General features: G+C 40.7%; 1 long non-coding RNA gene across 1 annotated transcript; it reads right to left on the bottom strand.

The window, feature by feature from the left end:
- Positions 1-6,351: 6,351 nt before the first annotated feature.
- LOC148146967 (uncharacterized) lies at positions 6,352-16,896 on the bottom strand. The gene is made up of 3 exons (XR_015760173.1): positions 16,786-16,896; positions 14,816-14,884; positions 6,352-6,365 (listed from the first exon to the last, which is right to left on the bottom strand). It is a non-coding gene; the product is annotated as an uncharacterized LOC148146967 (long non-coding RNA).
- Positions 16,897-21,594: the final 4,698 nt, after the last annotated feature.

Consider the following 21,594-nt stretch of genomic DNA (forward strand, 5'->3'; position numbering starts at 1 on the left):
GTAGGAGAGTAGTCTGACACAGAACAAACGACCAAGAGGCGAGTCTGCTAGAATATGCTTCAGCTTTTATTCCCCGCAGCGTCGCCACAACCAGGTCTCATACTTACAACGGGTCTGGCTTATACTCACTCTACATGTTACCGGAACTGGGAGCCGTCAGTTCTCGTAGAGCGGTTGCCAACAACCCACGCTCGGCGGTTAAACGTAACCCCGGAGCAGACTCCCGGGTCTGGCTTATACTCACTCTACATGTTACCGGAACTGGGAGCCGTCAGTTCTCGTAGAGCGGTTGCCAACAACCCACGCTCGGCGGTTAAACGTAACCCCGGAGCAGACTCACCGAACTGGAGACTTTTCCAGCTGATATACTCTTTTCCAGATATAAACATTCATGTGAACAGCAGAGCAAGGCTAAAAAACACATTCCATTCTGGTTACATACAGATAAGAAGATTCACACGGGGAGGTGTGTAATAAGATTCACACGGGACTAAGCAACACCTCCATTCCGGTTAGATTCACACATGTATTGGGACATAATTTTTAACCGTTTCACCACATTCCACTGCTTGGCCCAATACATGTGTTACATTATGATTCACACATGTATTGGGACATAATTTTACACCACATTCCACTGCTTGGCCCAATACATGTGTTACATTATGCTTAATTCAGTTCAATTCGTTTCAGTTAATTTCAGTTCAGTCAATTCAGTGTAGTTCAATTCAGCTCAGTTCAGGTCTGTTCAGTTCAATTCAATTGTGTTCAATTCAGTTCCGTCCATTTCAATTCAATTTAGCTCAGTTCCATTTTGTTCCGTTCAATTTGATTCACTTCAGTTCAATTCAGTTCAGTTCCACTCAGTTCAGTTCAGTTCAATCCCATTCAATTCTGTTAACTCCGCTTCAGCTTTTTGGACATGCCCACATCCTCCGCTGTACCCCAGGCAAGGGGTTCTTCGGCAGGACTGGGATCCTCTCAAGGGTGGACAGCAGCGACCCTGGGGTTCCTCCGGTCGCCCCCCCACCATTTCTCAAACAAACTGCCACGTCATGCCATCCCGGGACGGTCGGGACCTCCACAGTTTGTTCTTCTGGTTTCTTAGTCTTTTTCCAAAACATTGTTCTGTATCAAAATCTCTCCTCAATTGCGATTGATCCTGCCGACTACGCCAAATGTTTTAAAAAATTCTCAAGGTCAGGTTCGTAGGAGAGTAGTCTGACACAGAACAAACGACCAAGAGGCGAGTCTGCTAGAATATGCTTCAGCTTTTATTCCCCGCAGCGTCGCCACAACCAGGTCTCATACTTACAACGGGTCTGGCTTATACTCACTCTACATGTTACCGGAACTGGGAGCCGTCAGTTCTCGTAGAGCGGTTGCCAACAACCCACGCTCGGCGGTTAAACGTAACCCCGGAGCAGACTCCCGGGTCTGGCTGATACTCACTCTACATGTTACCGGAACTGGGAGCCGTCAGTTCTCGTAGAGCGGTTGCCAACAACCCACGCTCGGCGGTTAAACGTAACCCCGGAGCAGACTCCCGGGTCTGGCTTATACTCACTCTACATGTTACCGGAACTGGGAGCCGTCAGTTCTCGTAGAGCGGTTGCCAACAACCCACGCTCGGCGGTTAAACGTAACCCCGGAGCAGACTCACCGAACTGGAGACTTTTCCAGCTGATATACTCTTTTCCAGATATAAACATTCATGTGAACAGCAGAGCAAGGCTAAAAAACACATTCCATTCTGGTTACATACAGATAAGAAGATTCACACGGGGAGGTGTGTAATAAGATTCACACGGGACTAAGCAACACCTCCATTCCGGTTAGATTCACACATGTATTGGGACATAATTTTTAACCGTTTCACCACATTCCACTGCTTGGCCCAATACATGTGTTACATTATGATTCACACATGTATTGGGACATAATTTTACACCACAGAGTCATAGAGATGTACAGCATGCCGACCAGATATCCTAACCCAATCTAGTCCCACCTGCCAGCACTCGGCCCATATCCCTCCAAACCCTTCCTCTTCATATACCCATCCAAATGCCCCTTAAATGTTGCAATTGTACCAGCCTCCACCACTTCCTCTGGCAGCTCATTCCATAACCTTACCACCCTCTGTGTGAAAAAGTTGCTCCTTAGGTCTCTTTTATATCTTTCCCCTCTCACCCTAACCTATGCCCTCTAGTTCTGGACTCCCCTACCCCAGGGAAAAGACTTTGCTAATTTACCCTATCCATGCCCCTCATAATTTTGTAAACCTCTATAAGGTCACCCCTCAGCCTCCGACGCTGCAGGGAAAACAGCCCCAGCCTGTTCAGCCTCTCCCTAAAGCTCAAATCCTCCAACCCTGGCAACATCCTTGTAAATCTTTTCTGAACCCTTTCAAGTTTCACAACATCTTTCCGATAGGAAGGAGACCAGAATTGCACGCAATATTCCAACAGTGGCCTAACCAATGTCCTGTACAGCTGCAACATGACCTCTCAACCCCTGTAGGAGAAAGTGAGGACTGCAGATGCTGGAGATCAGAGCTGAAAATGTGTTGCTGGAAAAGCGCAGCAGGTCAGGCAGCATCCAAGGAGCAGGAGAATCGATGTTTCGGGCATGAGCCCTTCTTCAGGAATGAGGAAAATGTGCCAAGCAGGCTAAGAACCTGCTTGGATCTTAGCCTGCTTGGCACACTTTCCTCATTCCTGAAGAAGGGCTCATGCCCGAAATGTCAATTCTCCTGCTCCTTGGATGCTGCCTGACCTGCTGCGCTTTTCCAGCAACACATTTTCAGTTCTCAACTCCTGTATTCAATAATCTGACCAATAAAAGAAAGCATACCAAACGCCGCCTTCACTATCCTATCTACCTGCAACTCCACTTTCAAGGAACTATGGACCTGCACTCCAAGGTCTCTTTGTTCAGCAACACTCCCTAGGACCTTACCATTAAGTGTATAATCTTAAATCCTGCTAAGATTTGTTTTCCCAAAATGCAGCACCTCGCATTTATCTGAATTAAACTCCATCTGCCACTTCTCAGCCCATTGGCCCATCTGATCAAGATCCTGTTGTAATCTGAGGTAACCCTCTTCGCTGTCCACTACACTTCCAATTTTAGTGTCATCTGCAAACTTACTAAGTGTACCTGTTATGCTCACATCCAAATCATTTATGTAAATGACGAAATGTAGTGGACCCAGCACCGATCCTTGTGGCAGTACGGGTCACAGGCCTCCAGTCTGAAAAACAACCCTCCACCACCACCCTCTGTCTTCTACCAATGAGCCAGTTCTGCGTCCAAATGGCTAGTTCTCCCTGTATTCTGTGAGATCTAACCTTGCTAATCAGTCTCCCATGGGGAATCTTGTCGAACGCCTTACTGAAGTCCATATAGATCACATCTACCACTCTGCCCTCATGAATCTTCTTTGTTACTTCTTCAAAAAACTCAATCAAGTTTGTGAGACATGATTTCCCATGCACAAAGCCATGTTGATTAACCCTAATCAGTCCTTGCCTTTCCAAATACATGTACATCCTGTCCCTCAGGATTCCCTCCAACAACTTGCCCACCACTGAGATCAGGCTCACTGGTCTATAGTTCCCTGGCTTGTCTTTACCGCCCTTCTTAAACAGTGGCACCACGTTTGCCAACCTTTAGTCTTCCGGAACCTCACCTGTGACTATCGATGATACAAATATCTCAGCAAGAGGCCCAGCAATCACTTCTCTAGCTTCCCACAGAGTTCTCGGGTACACCTGATCATGTCCTGGGGATTTATTCACCTTTACCTATTTCAAGACATCCAGCGCTTCCTCCTCTGTAATCTGGACATTTTGCAAGATGTCACCATCTATTTCCCTACAGTCTCTATCTTCCATATCCTTTTCCACAGTAAATACTAATGCAAAATACTAATTTAGTATCTCCCCCATTTTCTGTGGCTCCACACAAAGGCCGCCTTGCTGATCTTTGAGGGGCCCTATTCTCTCCCTCGTTACCCTTTTGTCCTGTATTTGTAAAAACCCTTTGGATTCTCCTTAATTCTATTTGCCAAAGCTATCTCATGTCCCCTTTTTGGCCTCCTGATTTCTCTCTTAAGTATACTCCTACTGCCTTTATACTGTTCTCAGGATTCACTCGATCTCTCCTATCTATACCTTACATATGCTTCCTTCTTTTTCTGAACCAAACTCTCAATTTCTTTAGTCATCCAGCATTCCCTATACCTACCAGCCTTTCTTTTCACCCTGACAGGAATATACTTTCTCTGGATTATCGTTATCTCATTTCTGAAGGCTTCCCATTTTCCAGCCGTCCCTTTACCTGCGAACATCTGCCCCCAATCAGCTTTTGAAAGTTCTTGCCTAATACCGTCAAAAATTGGCCTTTCTCTAATTTAGAACTTCAACTTTTAGATCTGGTCTATCCTTTTCCATCACTATTTTAAATCTAATAGAATTATGGTCGCTGACCCCAAAGTGCTCCGCCACTGACACCTCAGTCACCTGCCCTGCATTACATCCCAAGAGTAGGTCAAGAATTGCACCTTCTCTAGTACATCCACATACTGAATCAGAAAATTGTCTTTTCCGCACTTAACAAATTCCTCTACATCTAAGCCTTGAACACTATGGCAGTCTCAGTCTATTTTTGGAAAGTTAAAATCCCTTCCCATAACCATCCTATTATTCTTACAGATAGCTGAGAACTCCTTACACTTTTATTTCTCAATTTCCCTCTGACTATTAGGGGTCTGTAATACAATCCCAATAAGGTGATCATCCCTTTCTTATTTCTCAGTTCCACCCAAATAACTTCCCTGGATGTATTTCTGGGAATATCCTCCCCCAGCACAGCTGTAATGCTATCCCTTATCAAAAATGCCACTCCCCCTCCTCTCTTGCCTCCCTTTCTATCCTTCCTGTAGCATTTGTATCCTGGAACGTTAAGCTGCCAGTCTTGCCCATCCCTGAGCCATGTTTCTCTAATTGCTATGATATCCCAGTCCCATGTCCCTAACCATTGCCTGAGTTCATCTGCCTTCCCTGTTAGGTTCCTTGCATTGAAATAAATGCAGTTTAATTTATTAGTCCTACCTTGTCCCTGCCTGCCCTGACTGTTTAACTCGCTTCTGTTCTCAACTGTACCAGTCTCAGATTGATGCCTTTCCTCACTATCTCCCTGGGTCCCCCCACCTTACTAGTTTAAATCCTCCCGAGCAGCACTAGCAAATTTTCCTGCCAGTATATTAGTCCCCTTCCAATTTCGGTGCAATCCGTCCCTCTTGTACAGGTCACTTCTACCCCAAAAGAGACTCCAATGATCCAAAAATGTTAATCCTTCTCCCATACACCAGCTCCTCAGCCATGCATTCATCTGCTCTATCTTCCTATTCCTGCCCTCACTAGCTCATAACACTGGGAGTAATCCAGATATTACTACTCTCGACGACCTCCTTTCTAAATTTCTGCCTAACTCCCTGTAATCCCCCTTCAGAATCTCATCCTTTTCCCTTCCTATGTCGTTGCTTTCAATGTGGACAATGATCTCTTGTTGGCCCCTCTCCCCCGTGAGAACATTCTGCACCCTGTCTGAGACATTCTTGCTCCTGGCACCAGGGAAGCAACACACCATTCTGCTTTTTCGCTGCTGGCCACAGAAACGTAGGACCTCGGACTACGGAATCCCCTAACACAATTGATCTCTTGGAAGCCGACATACCCCTCGTTGCATTAGAGCCAGTCGCAATACCCGAAACTTGGCTCTTCGTGCTACGTTCCCCTGAGAATCCATCACCCCCTACATTTTCCAAAACAGCATACCTGTTTGAAATGGGTATATCCACAAAAGACTCCTGCACTAGCTATCTACTTCTCTTACCTTTCCTGGAGTTAATCCATCTATGTGACTGTATTTGAGACTTTCCCTGCTTCCTATAACTGCAATCCATCACATACTGTTGCTTCTAACTGTCTCTCCAACCGATCCACTCGATCTGATAAAATTCACATCCAACAGCATTTATGGCAGATATAATCCGCAGTAGCCCTTAAACTCTCTTTAAACTCCCACATCTGACAAGAAGTACATATCTCTGTACTAAAGGCCATTTTTGCTCCTTCACAATCTACATACCCAGAAAATAACACAGTCTTATTCCTCTACAAAACACTAAATTAATAGTTATGGCTTATATTTTAAGTTTAATCAAGAGACATATCTCCAAAAACATATAATCAAGAAAGAACCCACTCTACTCATTACTACAGCGTTCCTATTGGATTCACTTAAAACAACAATTAACTTACCTGATTCTGTGCTGTGAACTTCGCCCAAACAGGTTCCTGCAAGATTAGTTGTGAATTTCATTGTTTGTGAATTTTCCCAGATGCACTCCGATGTCCAGTGATACATGAATTCAAACAGCAAAGGCAGTAACTGTGCAGGTTCGTTCTCTCTCTCTCTCTCTCTCTCTCTCTCTCTCCCCTGCACTGACCTCACCATGTGCTTCCTTTGTCTGTTCTTCTCCCTTTTAAAACTGCTGTTGTTTTGACTTTTATTTTTCCAAAGTTCCAAAACAATGGAACAGCATATAAAACAGTAATTGCTGCTCCTGGAATTTGAGGAAATCGCCTCCAGCACCTAAAATACCTCAAAGAAGGAGCAGCTGTTACAGCCAGAAATTGTTTCCCGGTCTCTTTGACCGAGGAAGTGTTCTGGCTGTGGAGGGAGTGTGACATAAGTTTACCAGACTGATTACTGGGGTGTAGGCTGACATATGAAGAGACTGGATCAGTTAGGACTATATTCAGTTTAGAAGAATAAGGGGAGATCTCATGGAATACTATAAAATTCCATTAGGACTAGACAGGTTAAATGCAGGAAGGATGTTCTAAATGGTTCTGGACACCCTTGTCAATGGTCACAGTTTTAAGGATATGGGTTGACCATTTAGAACTGAGATGAAGAGACATTTCTTCACCCAGAGAATGTGACCATGGTGCAATTGAGGCCAAAACACATTGAATGTTTTCAAGAGGAGTTGATTATAGTTATAAGGGCTAAGGGTATCGAAGGTTATGGGGAGAAAATGGGAACAGGGATGATCAGCAATGATTATATTGAATGGTGGAGCAGGCTTGAAGGGCCAAGTTGCCTGCTCCTATGATTCTATGTCTACATTTTTATGCAAGAGCTTTATTTCAGTTTGCCACATTCTGTAAAACATATCTCACTGATTACTAGCTCCCTTTACTTATACAACTAATTCAAACCCAAATTATATTTAATTAATATATCTATCACTAGTTCCCGCATATCATTAAGTCTCAGGAAGTCGTTCAGATCAAATCTAAAATAAAGAATTGCAGATGCTGAAAACATTAACTTTCTCTCCATAGATGCTGTCAAGCTGAGTTTCTCCAATTTCTGTTTTTGTTTCTGTCTTTCACACCATATTGATAATAACATGTTCCTGTTTTTCTTTTCTTTTTTGGTGATTTATTTAAAAACAAACAAACATATAAAAATAACAACACATTATATTCCCTTTTTTTGCACATTAAAGTTCTAAGTGTCCTTTTTCCAGTGTATCCAATAGTTTCTTGAATCTTGTTGCTTTCTTTGAAAAACAATAAGATGGCTGATAGCTGCTATCTCTTCATTTAAAATTGGAGATATGTCCATTCTCCATCTACTTTTTTAATGCTGTAATGTTGATGCTCAGGTTTTATAAATTGTGGAGTATCTGTTATCCTGTAATGACTTATTATCAACGTAACTCAACGGGTATTATTGCTGAATCCTTTTTAAGAATTTCTTCCAATATTTTCACTAAGATAGATGTCATAGCCATTGCCTTACAAAGTTTCCACTGCTAAGGTACTTTTTACTACTCTTTTGATCTTTTTAGCTTCACAGGTGTTATGGACCAGGCCAGACCCCTCAAAATATTTCAAGAAGGTAGCCCAGACCCTAACTTTGCTAGTTGTTTTAAGCAGGTGTAAAGTGGATATGTGCCAATTTCCAAAGTTTAAACTCCTCTTTTTCTCTCTCTTTTGCTTTAAATCGTAATTCCTTGTCTTTTGTCTTTAACTCAAGCTGTTTCATTTTCAATTGAATTTTAGCCATCTCTAAAGATTCTGATGGTGTTTCCAGCAAATTTACATGCTGAATTACTGCTGTAATTATCTCTCCTTTCCTTATGGAAGGGACAACTCCAACTTGTCTGCTAATTCCAGCAGCTTGGCCTTAATCACTTTTTGTAAAACCCCCAAGGTCACTTCTTGCACCCCCAGAAAATTCTTGGTGACTGAAAGAGCCATTGCTATCCACGCACTGTTTAAACCAACCAAATTCAACACCCAGAACAAAAGACACAATCACCTACCACTCGCTGCTTTCGAGTCCAAAAACTCTAATCCCAATCTGGAACTACAGAACAAATCCCGCAAAGAGCTCCCAATCTGTTATGGACCAGGCCAGACCCCTCAAAACATTTCAAGAAGGTAGCCCAGACCCTAACTTTGCTAGTTGTTTTAAGCAGGTGTAAAGTAGATATTCTAGGAGAGAATCAGCTGTCAAACCACTTAGTTTAAACAAAACAGAATATATTTATAAGATTACTGAATGAAACATAAACAGAAAACAGAATACCAAATAACTTATCCTATCTGAAAATCCAACAGATTATCCCACCTTAATGATGCTGTTCCAAATACTTGCAACAATCTCCATAAACATCCCTTGGCACAAAAGTTAAAATCAAACATAGGTTCTGACAAGATCGAAGTCAGAGAGAGAGAGAGTATTGGCCTGGACCTGCTTCTTTGGGTCCAGCAGCCTTTCTTCACACTACTGCTATAAAATACAGAGAAAAGCTGAGCTGGGAGAACTGGCCTCACCCCTTTCATTGTACACGTGTTTTATTAACTTCAAAGCCTTCTGCCTGAGGTAGTCTCTGTTAGCTATTATCAAATTGGCCCTAAAACCCTTCAACCTCCGGACTTTTTGGAGTCTGTGTCATTTACAACCTTTCTGGAAAAACACCCCAAGGACTGTAAAACTTCGCTAAAGGAGCATCTTCCTCAGATCTCCTCCCTTTAAAAAAAAACATCGATATCCAAAGATGGCTTCATTTAAAATGCCTTAAAAATTGTTAGTACTGTAAAACACATATATACGTTACTTTGATAACTAGTCAATGTAGTGCACAACTACATTCTATTTCAGTCTGTTGTACTCCTGCCACTGAACACCTCCATTCCTCATTTGAGTCTTATTAATGCATAGACAATCACTTTTTCTCATCCTGCCACATGCACACTTTTTAAATTGAATGGCTGTAACAACAAGCTTCATCCAACAATCTGGCACTTTTGTCCTTAAACCTTTCCATAAACTTCCATGACCAGTGTATATGATTGTCTCAGATAAGTTACTGCTAACATAAACACTGAAATATTAGATTGCTAACACCAAACTTAAAGTCTCCTTATCAACCATCGAATATTTCTGCTGATGAATGTTCAACTTCCTGGAGAAATACCCAATACGTCTTTCTGTCTTCTCATGGTATTCTTGTAAGAGCACAATACCAACACCCACATCACTTGCATCGATAGCCACCTTGAATGGTTTTGCGTAATTAGGTATGGCTAATACCGGGACAGTGGTAAACACAGCTTTCAAGCTGTCAATTGCCTTCTGACAGTCCACCACCCACTGAAACTTCTTGCCTTTCCTGAGCAATTCAGTGATTGGAGCAGCCACACTGCCAGTATTTGGTAAAGATTTTCAATAAAATCCACTCAATCCCACAAACCATAGTACTGTGCTTTTTGTTGCTTATATGAGAATCTCACCAATTACTTTTGTTTTTGCATCCCATGGGGCCATTTGTCTGTGTCTAATAATATGTCTAGGAAGGTAACTTGGGCTTTGGCAATTTCACTTTTAGCCAGGTTTATCACCAAGCCTGCCTTCCGAAGTCAATTGAACAAGTCTGATAAATGTTGTAAATGTTCCTTCCATGTGCACTAAAAGTCACCAGGTCATCGATATATACTATACAGTTGGGTAATCCAGCAATGACCTAATTGGTTAGTCTCTGAAATGTGGCTGGCACATTTTTTACGCCAAATGGCATGACTTTAAACTGATACAGTACATGTGGCGTTATGAAAGCTGAAATTGCCTTTGCTCTTTCTGACAAAGGTACCTACCAGTATCCTCTAAGCAAGTCCAACATGGAAATATAAGTTGCTGGTCCCACCTTCTCAACACAGTCTTCCAAACATGGAATCGGATATGCATCAGTCTTTATAACTGCATTGACTTTGCGATAGTCCACACATAACCATTGGGTACCATCTGGTTTTGACACATTTACTATGGGTGAGCTCCAATCACTGTAACTCATATCACTTATGTCGTCTTGGAGCATGTGTTCAATCTCCTTTTGAACCTGTGCCAACTTTACAGGGTTATGCCTATAAGGAAGTTGCTTCATCGAATGTTTATATCTATATCATACATAAATTAGGTTAGTTCTTCCCAGCTTATTTCCATTTATCTCTCCAAGTGATCATAATGATGCTTTCAGGTCATTTCAGTTTTCCTCTGGACGGTAACTCAATTATTTATCCCAATTTTTGATAAGTTCCTCATTGTCCAATTTAACTTGAGGAATATCCAATTCAGAATCCTCTGAACTTGGTTCTTCCCTTTGTGTTGTAATCAATAACACATTCTCCTCTTGCTTTCTTTCCCTGTCAAGAGTGGTTAACACGGCTTTCAAGCTGTCAAATGCCTTCTGACGGTCTACCATCCACTGGAAGTTCTTGCCTCTCTTTAGCAATTCAGTGAATGGAGCAGCCACATTGCTAAAATTTGCTAAAGATTTTCAATAAAATCCACTCGATCCCACAGACCATAGTACTGCTCTTTTAAGCAAATTCACATGACACACTCTGTGAGATTTCTTTCCGTCTGGAGTTCATATCAAGTAGTTCACCTTACTCAATTTTCTTTCAACTTGATAAGGTCCACTAAACCTTGCTTTTAAAGGTTCACCTATCACTAGAAGCAACACTAATACCTTATCCCCAATAGCAAAATTGCAAATTTTTGATTTTTTGTTTGTTTCCTGTTTCATTGCATGCTGCAAAACTTTTAAATGCTGTCTAGCCAACTCCCCAGATTTATTTAATTGTTCCCTAAAATTTGACACATAGTCCAAATGGGTGGACTCTGAATTCTGACTTACCAATTACTCCTTAATCAATTTTAATGGTTGTCTCATTTCACGCCCAAAAACTAATTCAAATGAACTGAATTTGGTCGATTCATTTGGTGCATCTCTGATCACAAAAAGCACAAATAAAATTCCCTTATCCCAATCATCTGTTTAGTCTTGACTATAAGCCCTCTACATGGTCTTTAATGTCTGATTCCACCTTTCTAGCGCTCCCTGCGTTTCTGGATGGTCGGCAGTAGATTTGAATAGTTTATTCCTAAGCAGTTCATAACTTGCTTGAATAAGTTTGATGTGAAGGTTGACCCCTGATCTGATGGTATCTCTGTTGGTAGGCCGTGTCTAGTGAAAAACTTATCATGGCGTAATGGAATGGCCTCTGAAAATTTAGTCAACACATCCATTATTGTGAACAAATATTGATTCCCATTTATTGTTTGAGGTAGAGGAACTTTGCGATCAATTAAAACTCTTGTAAAAGGTTCCTCAAATGCAGGAATAGGTATTACAGGTGCAGGTTTTATTATTACCTGTGATTTTCCAATTACCTGACATGTATAATACGGCTTCTGGATTAGTGGTGCTGGAAGAGCACAGCAGTTCAGGCAGCATCCAAGGAGCTTTGAATCGACGTTTCGGACAAAAGCCCTTCATCAGGAATAAAGGCAGTGAGCCTGAAGCGTGAAGAGATAAGCTAGGGGAGGGTGGGGGTGGGGAGAGAGTAGCATAGAGTACAATGGGTGAGTGGGGGAGGAGATGAAGGTGATAGGTCAGGGAGGAGAGGGTGGAGTGGATAGGTGGAAAAGGAGATAGGCAGGTCGGACAAGTCCGGACAAGTCATGGGGACAGTGCTGAGCTGGAAGTTTGAAACTAGGATGAGGTGGGGGAAGGGGAAATGAGGAAGCTGTTGAAGTCCACATTGATGCCCTGGGGTTGAAGTGTTCCGAGGCAGAAGATGAGGTCTTCTTTCTCCAGGCGTCTGGTGGTGAGGGAGCGGCGGTGAAGGAGGCCAAGGACCTGCATGTCCTCGGCAGAGTGGGAGGGGGAGTTGAAATGTTGGGCCACGGGGCAGTGTGGTTGATTGGTGCGGGTGTCCTAGAGATGTTCCCTAAAGTGCTCTGCTAGGAGGCGCCCAGTCTCCCCAATGTAGAGGAGACCGCATCAGGAGCAACGTATACAATAAATGATATTAGTGGATGTGCAACTAAAACTTTGATGGATGTGGAAGGCTCCTTTAGGGCCTTGGATAGAGATGAGGGAGGAGGTGTGGGCGCAGGTTTATCTCTTCACGCTTCAGGCTCACTGCCTTTATTCCTGATGAAGGGCTTTTGCCCGAAACGTCGATTCAAAGCTCCTTGGATGCTGCCTGAACTGCTGTGCTCTTCCAGCACCACTAATCCAGAATCTGGTTTCCAGCATCTGCAGTCATTGTTTTTACCTATGTATAATATGGCTGACAAAATTCAACTGCATCCTTGTGCAGTCCAGGCCAGTAAAAATGTTTTTGTATTTTTGCTTGTGTTTTCCTCATTCCTAAATGACCCCAAGTGGTAGCTCATGCATCACCTCCTTTCTATACCCCACTGGCAATACGATTTGATGAACTTCTGCCCATTTCTCATCTGCCTGAATATGTGATGGTCTCCATTGTCTCCATTTCCTCACTAAGTCATCATTTTTAAGATCATAATATTCAGGGATGCATTCGGATTCCTTTTTCTGTTAATGCCTCCTGATACAATTGCTTTGAGTTTTCATCTTTCTGCTGTAACTCAGTTAATTTATCTGAGCTAAAGATGTTTGCACTGCCATCTATCTGCTCCTGGTTTGTGCCAACCATCTGAACAAACAGGGTCTCTGCTAATTCCTCTTCAACGTTTTTATCTGAACTTTTTGATCTCTTTTGTTTCAACTGGTAACTTTGTGACCTCATTAGCACACAGTCAGGAAAAGTTCCTGGATGTGTGTCCTGCAATAGTTCAGTTGCCTGAGTTTCCACTGGCTTTCAACCACAATAGACAACACTCCTACTGGTGAATTGGCTATATCATTAGCAAGGACAAATTTTATTCCTTGAACTGAGAGTTTATCCAGTATTCCTACCACAAATTCTCCACTCTTGTCTGGACACTCTAATCTCACTTTACATAGTTGAGCTCTTTTTGTCTCACTGTAAATTCCTATTGCTAGTACCTTTTCTCAACATCACAGACTGAGAGGATCCTGTATCTCTTAATATTGTAACCTCTTTACCTGCTGCTTCTGGCCTTTGCAAATAAACTTGACCTTCACAGGAATGTGGTTTAAGAAGATCTGGCACTTCCTTCTTAACCAACTTCCGACCAGCTTTTACATTCTGGTGCAGCTTTCTAGCTTCCACAGTGCTTTCTGTTACCACTCCAATAAAGTTCACTGGCTTCCCCTGTTTTCCCACATCTGGCTTCTCTTAACTCACCAACACTGTGATTTCATGTGGCCTACTTTATTGCAATGAAAACACTGGAGCTTTTTAACTTCTTTGTCCCCTTCAAGGGTACAAAGTTATGCTTATGATCTTCACCGCGACCTACCTTTCCCTTTCCACGTGAGGATTTCTTTTTTCCCCCAATTTCTATCCCTCATGGATTGAAATTGATTCTGGAAGGCAAACTTTGCTTTATGGACCAACTCATAATCATTAGCCATTTCAGCTGCTCGTCTTACTGTTTAACTCTCTGCTCTTCCACTACTTCAGATAGTAAATGGTTGAGCCCCAGTCTTAAGTGCCAATTTTCGAAGTTCAAACTCTCTCTCTTTTTCTGTCTCTTTTGCTTTAAATTGTAATTCCTTGTCTTTTGCCTTTAACTCAAGCTGTTTCATTTTCAGTGGAATTTTAGCCATCTCTCAAGATTCTGATGGTGTTTCCGGCAAATTTAAATGCTGAATTACTGCTGTAATTATCTCTCCTTTCCTTATGGAAGAGGACAACTCCAACTCCAACTTGTTTGCTAATTCCAGCAGCTTGACCTTAATCACTTTTTGTAAAACCCCCAAGGTCACTTCTTCCACCCCCAGAAAACCCTTGGTGACTGAAAGAGCCATTGCTGTCCAAGCACTGTTTAAACCAACCAAATTCAACACCCAGAACAAAAGACACAATCACCTACTACTCGCTGTCTTCGAGTCCAAAAACTCTAATCCCAATCTGGAACTACAGAACAAATCCCGCAAAGAGCTCCCAATCTGTTATGGACCAGGCCGGACCCCTCAAACATTTCAAGAAGGTGGCCCAGACCCTAACTTTGCTAGCTGTTTTAAGCAGGTGTATGGTAGATATTCTAGGAGAGAATCAGCTGGTCAAACCATTTAGTTTTAAACAAAACAAAATATATTTACAAGATTACTGAATGAAACACAAACAACAGGAAATAGAATACCAAATAACTTACCCTATCCAAAAACCCAACAGATTATCCCAACTTAATGATGCTGTTCCAAATACTTGCAACAATCCCCATAAAATCCCTTGGCACAAAAGGAAAAATCAAAACAGGTTCTTACAAGATCGAAGTCAGAGAGAGTATTGACCTGGACCTGCTTCTTTGGGTCCAGCAGCCTTTCTTCACATTACTGCTTAAAAAAAAAACAGAGAAAAGCTGAGTTGGGAGAATTGACCACTCCTCTTTCATTGTACTAGTGTTTATTTTAAACTTGAAAGCCTTCTGCCTGAGGCAGTCTCTGTCAGTTACTATCAAATTGGCCCTAAAACCCTTTAACCTCTGGACTTTTCAGAGTCTGTGTTGTATACAACATATCTAAAAAAAACAAGAACTGCAAAACTTTGCTAAAGGAGCAGCTTCATCACACAAGGCCTAGGGGAACATTTACCTCCCTTTCTCGAAAGAAAATTTGTAAATTCTTCACTAGAGAACACAGCTTTGCATATGTTGCAGTACTAAAAACAAAAAAAATTAATGTTCCTGGCATATCACAGAGATGGAAATTTGGAAATGCAATGCTCCATTTTTAATTTCTTCAATATTTTGTTTTCCAAGAAAATGGGATTTTTCATAGTTGTACTCAACATTGTTACTTAAAAACTGGCATATGGCTTGTTTTGGGTGCCTTATCAGTTCAGTTGTTCAATTTGTTCGCAAGTTCTCTATTTCATCTTTAGAAGCTGGCACATCATTCTGTAAAGCCCTACTTTGACTAATAACAATGGGTTGACATTTTCCAAATGAGGCTGATATGAAGGGACACATGATCTGTTCTACCTGATTTCTAATCCAATATCCTTAAAAGCAGTAGAAACTCAGATTCCAATTTTGAATTCTAATATAAACCCATTTATAATAATGTTTTCAAATTTACTGCTTTTACCCACAAAAAAAATCATCTGCTTGTATCATAAAGCTGCCTGAAAGCTGTCATTTATGATGACAAAGTCTGTTTTTAACTGAAAACAACCCAATTTTAATAAGATAGACCTTAATCAGATGTACCAAACTTTAGAGGCCCCATTTAGACCATGTACACATTAGCTTAACTTTCAGAATGTCGCCACCACATTTGATGCCTCTTTTCGAAGACAAAGGAACATTTCCCTCCTAAGCTGATTTCCATGCAGAAATACAGTTTTAATATCAATTGATCTACATCCCCAAGTATTTGATGGCACCAGTCAAAATAAATTTCAAAATTGTTTTTCTGTCCTTAGTGAATCTACCCTTGTATTTTTAAAGCCCCAGTTTTTCGTCAAAGCCTCGTACCACTAACCTTGCTTTAACCTTTAAGCTCCCGTCATAAAATAATTTTTCCATGCTTATCCAAATATGTGATAGGGTACTTGTCCCCTTATCTGACACCTCTGCACACCAAATACTCTCCAGCTGTGAGCTGAAATGAATTATGATCAATACATTACCCTCTCTTTGACCTGTATCTCTATCTGCTTCCTCTAAATTCTCAGTTTCATGTTTTGTTTCAAATAATTTATTAGAGAGTTTTGGTCAGTTAATGGTATTGTTGTATTTAGAAATGCACACAAAACATTGATTAACTATACCCTGAGCATTTCTGGGATTATTTTGCTTATTCTAAATCCCAAATTCTGTTCACATCTCAAAATCATTGATAGCATTTCTTTCCTTATTTCTGTTAGTTACAGTTCTCCTTTTGTACTGTCACCTGTAACCTGTATCTCAATGGTCTCACTAATGTATTGACATCATGTCCTTCTCCAGTTGTATCACCGCTTGCTTCCTTTGTGCTACAAATGCTGGTGGGTGGGAACGCTTTCCTAGAAATTTTTTTAGTGTTTCTGACATTTGTTTCTGGTAGTGTATGTTTGTCTTTAGATTTACATCCCATCAAAACTAAAAGATTATCAATGCTTTATACTTTGCCACAGACCAATGACATAAATACCGGCACAGATTGGAGAATTTTCAAATGAAATTTTATGAAGTCTTGCATACAGGTTATTGTGTTATAATGTGCATTTCATCAGTGCAAATTGGCTGTAACACCTTTGATGAATTGTGGATGTTGTTTGGATCACGCGAACTTTCTACTGAATGGATATATCAATCTTCTCTTAGCGATCTTCTACAGCACGATTCGTCGATAGTGGTTTTCCATAGTGTGATTTTCTATAGTGTGAGGCTGCAGAGGAACACAACTGTCACATTATAGCAGAATGACCTGTACAGCCTTTTGAATTCCATTATGTACTTTTCCATAATACTGTCCTCAGTCTATCTAAATTTGTTAAAATGTGCCAACACCAAGTAGTCAATAGATCATCACATTGGTCACCTTTGTAGAGAACATTTAACAATCTGCCCAAAATTTCAACCTTGTATAAATCATTAGGCTCCAATTCCAAAAAAAATTGCTTCTTGATTCTGTATGGTCATTAAAGTGCTAAGGCTATACTTGGTGGCTTCAGTAAAGAGGTAACCCAGGTCCACATTATAACCTCATTCTTCCACTGGTAATATGACTCATTTTCAGAAAATAGTGGTGGGTAATTATACCCCCAAACTTAATATTTTGACTCGGTCTTCCTCAGCCTTTATTCACCTGCCTCCTCAATTGATCAGAAAAGGTTAATTAACCCAGAACAAACAAATTGAAGTTACAAAATAAGCCAATTTACCCAGACTTTCTTGAGTTAACAAAAGAGTGTTTACTAGATACTAAACAAAGAAAAATAACAAGACAACATACATACATACAGAATAGAAAGTAAGTAGTGGAGTGGTGATGGCTTGAGCAGGCAGTTTTGAGATTCTTGGTTTTGCAGGAAGCCAAACTTCTTTTGTCCTGTTTAGTTTCAAACTGGCTGGCTAAGTAGTTGCTAGCACGCTGATCAAAACAGTCTTTTTACATGTAACACAGGGGTGACTGGAGTATAGTCTTTGACTGTGACTTTCACAGCATTTCAGTATTCAAACCCAGGCTAGTAAACACAAGTACCAGAGCCTGTCATCACACCTGAGCATCTCAGCCTACTAACACATGATCAGAATTGAAGCTCATTTTTAAACTCTATCACTGTGTATCTTGAAAGGGGAAACACAAACATATCTTTTCCCCCCATATTGTCCACAGTCTGAAATATTTGCAGGGAATAGTAATTCAGTCTGAAGTACATTTTTCCCTTTGAAGCTTTTTTGATACCTTTAGCTGTGACATACCTGAATTTCACTTTAGACAACCATTGGACTTACATCCACATCCATCTTTTAGCTGGATTGCCTCTTTTGAAGAATACACATTGCAATTAAAACTGCATCATGCTCATAGGTGGGCAATTAACTCAAGTGATAGAACACTCAGGTGGCACGTGATGATTAATGTTCACATTCTCCAACATGTTTAAAAATGCGAGGTTATCCTCTTTGGTAGGAAGAAAGATATGTAAAGTATTTCTTAAATGGGGAGTAGTTATAAAGAATAGTTGTGCAAAGGGACCTGAGTATCTTTTGCAATAAGTCGCTGAAGGCTATCAAGCAGGTGCATCAAGCTGTTGGAAAGGCTAATGAAACATTAACCTTTATTGCAAGAGAATTTTCATACAAGAGTAGTGAAGTTTTGTTTCAATTTTATAGGAGCACAGTTAGACCGACTTGGAGTACTGTGTGCAGTTTCGATGTCCTTATTTCAGAGAAGATTATTGTCATAGAGGGATTGCAACAAAGGTTTACCAGGCTTGTTTCTGATATGGTGGGTCTGTCATATGGAGTGTGTTCCATCGGGCCTGTATTTCCCGTATCGAAGAATGAGGGATGATTCACTGAAATCTAAAGAACACTTAATGGGAGGCACCTTCTACACTGATTATTATTGCTAACAATGAAAATTGATCTGCCAATCCTCATTATTTTTGGATATCACATTAGCTCCATTCCTGCCTTGGGAGAGGGAGTGGAAAATTCAGCTCTATGCTTTCCTTTTTCAAGAGTATTACAGTGCAACTAGAGTTTGCTGAAACAGAAAGCTATTTGAAAGGGGGAGGAGGTAATAAGTCCCTCAATTTTTCTCATCGGTGAGTACTTCTGCTCTGTAATATCCAAATAATGTCTTGGGGAATTTGGGACAAAAAGCAAAAGAGCCAGCAGGAGAGAATGCTGAGACTGAGCAGGAAATAAAAATCAAGGCATACACACTTACCTGGGAGCTGCAGAAAGAGAGAGAGGGAGGAGCCAGCAGGAGAGGAGACTCAGGGATTAGAAACAGTCGGAAGAAAAAGTGACCATCACAGGAAAACTAATAAGTTCATTGATTAGTAAGTAATTTGAAGAGCTATCCTAAATTGCTTTCCAATTAAAAGTAAATTGGAGAAATATTTTACAGGTTAAAACCTAAATCCCTGTAGAAAATTTTTAAAATACAAATTAAAAACTAGTTCAATAATTTGGAAATACAAGGTAAGGTGATGTGCTGTTCTTGGAGAAAGTGAGGACTGCAGATGCTGGAGATCAGAGCTTAAAAATGTGTTGCTGGAAAAGCGCAGCAGGTCAGGCAGCATCCAAGGAGAAGGAGAATTTGCCCAAACGTCGATTCTCCTTCTCCTTGGATGCTGCCTGACCTGCTGCGCTTTTCCAGCAACACATTTTTAAGATGTGCTGTTCTTGCATGATGTGGAGTTGGTGGACCCCATTGTGGTTCATACTAACCAGTCGGTAGCACATTTGGTGGGCAGAGGAATTCTAGTTCAGAGTTGATGAGCTTGACTCTGAGCTTTGAATACTGCAACATATCAGGGAGGGGGAAAGTTATTGGGTGCTGTGTTTCAGGAGGAAGTCACACCCTGTAGGTTAAATACTTCATTTTTACCACTGGGCAGGGATGGGAGATTGTGACTACATGTGAGGGAGGTAGAGAAATCCTGAATTTAGCATTGGACAAGTCTTAGTTCTTGATGTGCAACAGGTTTGAGGTACTTGCTCCCTATATGGAGGAGTAAAATGACTGCAGGGAAGATAGGCAAACAGGTCACTGCACTGTGATACAGGCAGCCACTCAAGTGGGGAACAACAAAAAAGAAGTGTTAGTGATTGGGGTTTTTATAAATAGGGTTAAAGATAGCACCCTTTGTAAGCAGGATCGAGAATCCCTTATGGTGTGTTGCCTCTATGGTGCCATGATAAGTGACAACTTGAACTGGCTTGAAAGGATATTGGAGTGGGAGGGGCAAGTTCCAGTTGTTGTGGTCCATGTTGGGAAGTAGTCCATTTTAATTGAAATATATTGATAGTGCACTCAGAACAGCTGATCTATACGTTACACATTTACCAGGTACAAAAGGATTATCCTCCCTTTCATGGATGTGTAAAGTGCCTGTGGAAGGAATAGTTCCATTATATTTTGAATTGTTTTTTGAAGTTCATGCGATGTTGTGGTCAAATATATGTATCCTGCAATGTTGTATGGTTTTAAACCTTTTACCTTACCAAAGGAATGCAAATGGATTAAACAACAAATTTAAAAATATCAGAACTGCATATATTTATTTTTAAAAATAAGTTTATAATTATCCATACCATTGTTAGTTAATTATAATATATTTTTAGAGAAAACGCAATTGATTATCAAGAATTGTATCAAGAACTAAGGTAGAACCTATTGCTGATTCTTGCTGCTATGTGAATTATAAAAACAGCATGGTAGTGACCTACATATCTCAGGTTTCTATGACAACTGTACTTGAATGTCTTCTTTTACTGTTTATCTTCAGACTGAGTCATCAGCTTGAGCAGCTGTTATTGAATAATTCTTTCAGTTTTTTTTAACCCCTGTCTGAGCTTTGCTTTGACTTGTTCATGCATGGGAGGTGCAAAAAAAATATTTTTTTTTCTCCCCTTCTCCAGCTTTCTCCTTTCTTATCATCTTTCCTCCGAACAAAGTTGGATCTGAGCTACAGTATCAGTAATGTCAAATGCCCTCTAGTATCAGAACCATAGGAAAATTATTTGTATGTAAACCATGGCATAACATGTCAGCAAATCATTGAAGCTGTGAAAAATACCAGAGTTCAGTTTTTCCTGTTCTCAGGTAATGTGCACACTTCCACAAGGTCATCAGATTGCTCGACAGTGTACAGTGAGTCATTGTCCTATTATTGTCTGTGCCAACTCTCAGTGCAGTGTTTCAGTCAATATTAATTACTTACTTTATTCCTATGTATTGGATAAATACAGACCGTGCTCAACTATTCCAGGCTCTTCAGTGTCACAATAATTGTCCAGCATTTATTGAATCTAATGCTGAAGCTGAAGTTAAAGTAGACAGGCAGGAGGCTGGAAGAACACAGCTAGTCAGGCAGCATCAGGACGTGGAGATGTCAACATTTTGGGTGTAACCCTAAGCCTAATCAGACTTAGTTTAAAAAAAATGTATTTAACATCAGGAATTGAATTGGTTTCTGACAGGGTGTTCATCTAATGAAATGAATGAGATGTCTGCACCACTTTGACGCTTGGATCACCAACTCCTAATAAATATGTGAAGAAAGGACAGCATTTTTGTCTACTCCATCAGCCAATTCTTCATTATTTGCGATCTAATAATAGTAAAAGGTGATTAGGTTCAATCGTCAGTGAGCTATGGGAGGGTGACTTATAAATGATAAATACAGTTTTGCATTATTAATAATCCCAGTTAATTTCTATTGACTACTTTGCTTAACCATTAGAATGGTATGTATTACCTTAGGATATGACTACCTCAGCCAAGGGGCTATTGCTAATGTACTTTTATTCAGAGATGAAAGCAAGCACACAAAAGCTGGATGAAGATGCACAGAACATAAAGGAAGGAAGCATAATAAT

Source organism: Chiloscyllium plagiosum, unplaced genomic scaffold, assembly GCF_037043375.1.
Source record: "Chiloscyllium plagiosum isolate Xiang-an unplaced genomic scaffold, Cpla_swu_hap1 HiC_scaffold_18, whole genome shotgun sequence".
NCBI lineage: Eukaryota > Metazoa > Chordata > Chondrichthyes > Orectolobiformes > Hemiscylliidae > Chiloscyllium > Chiloscyllium plagiosum.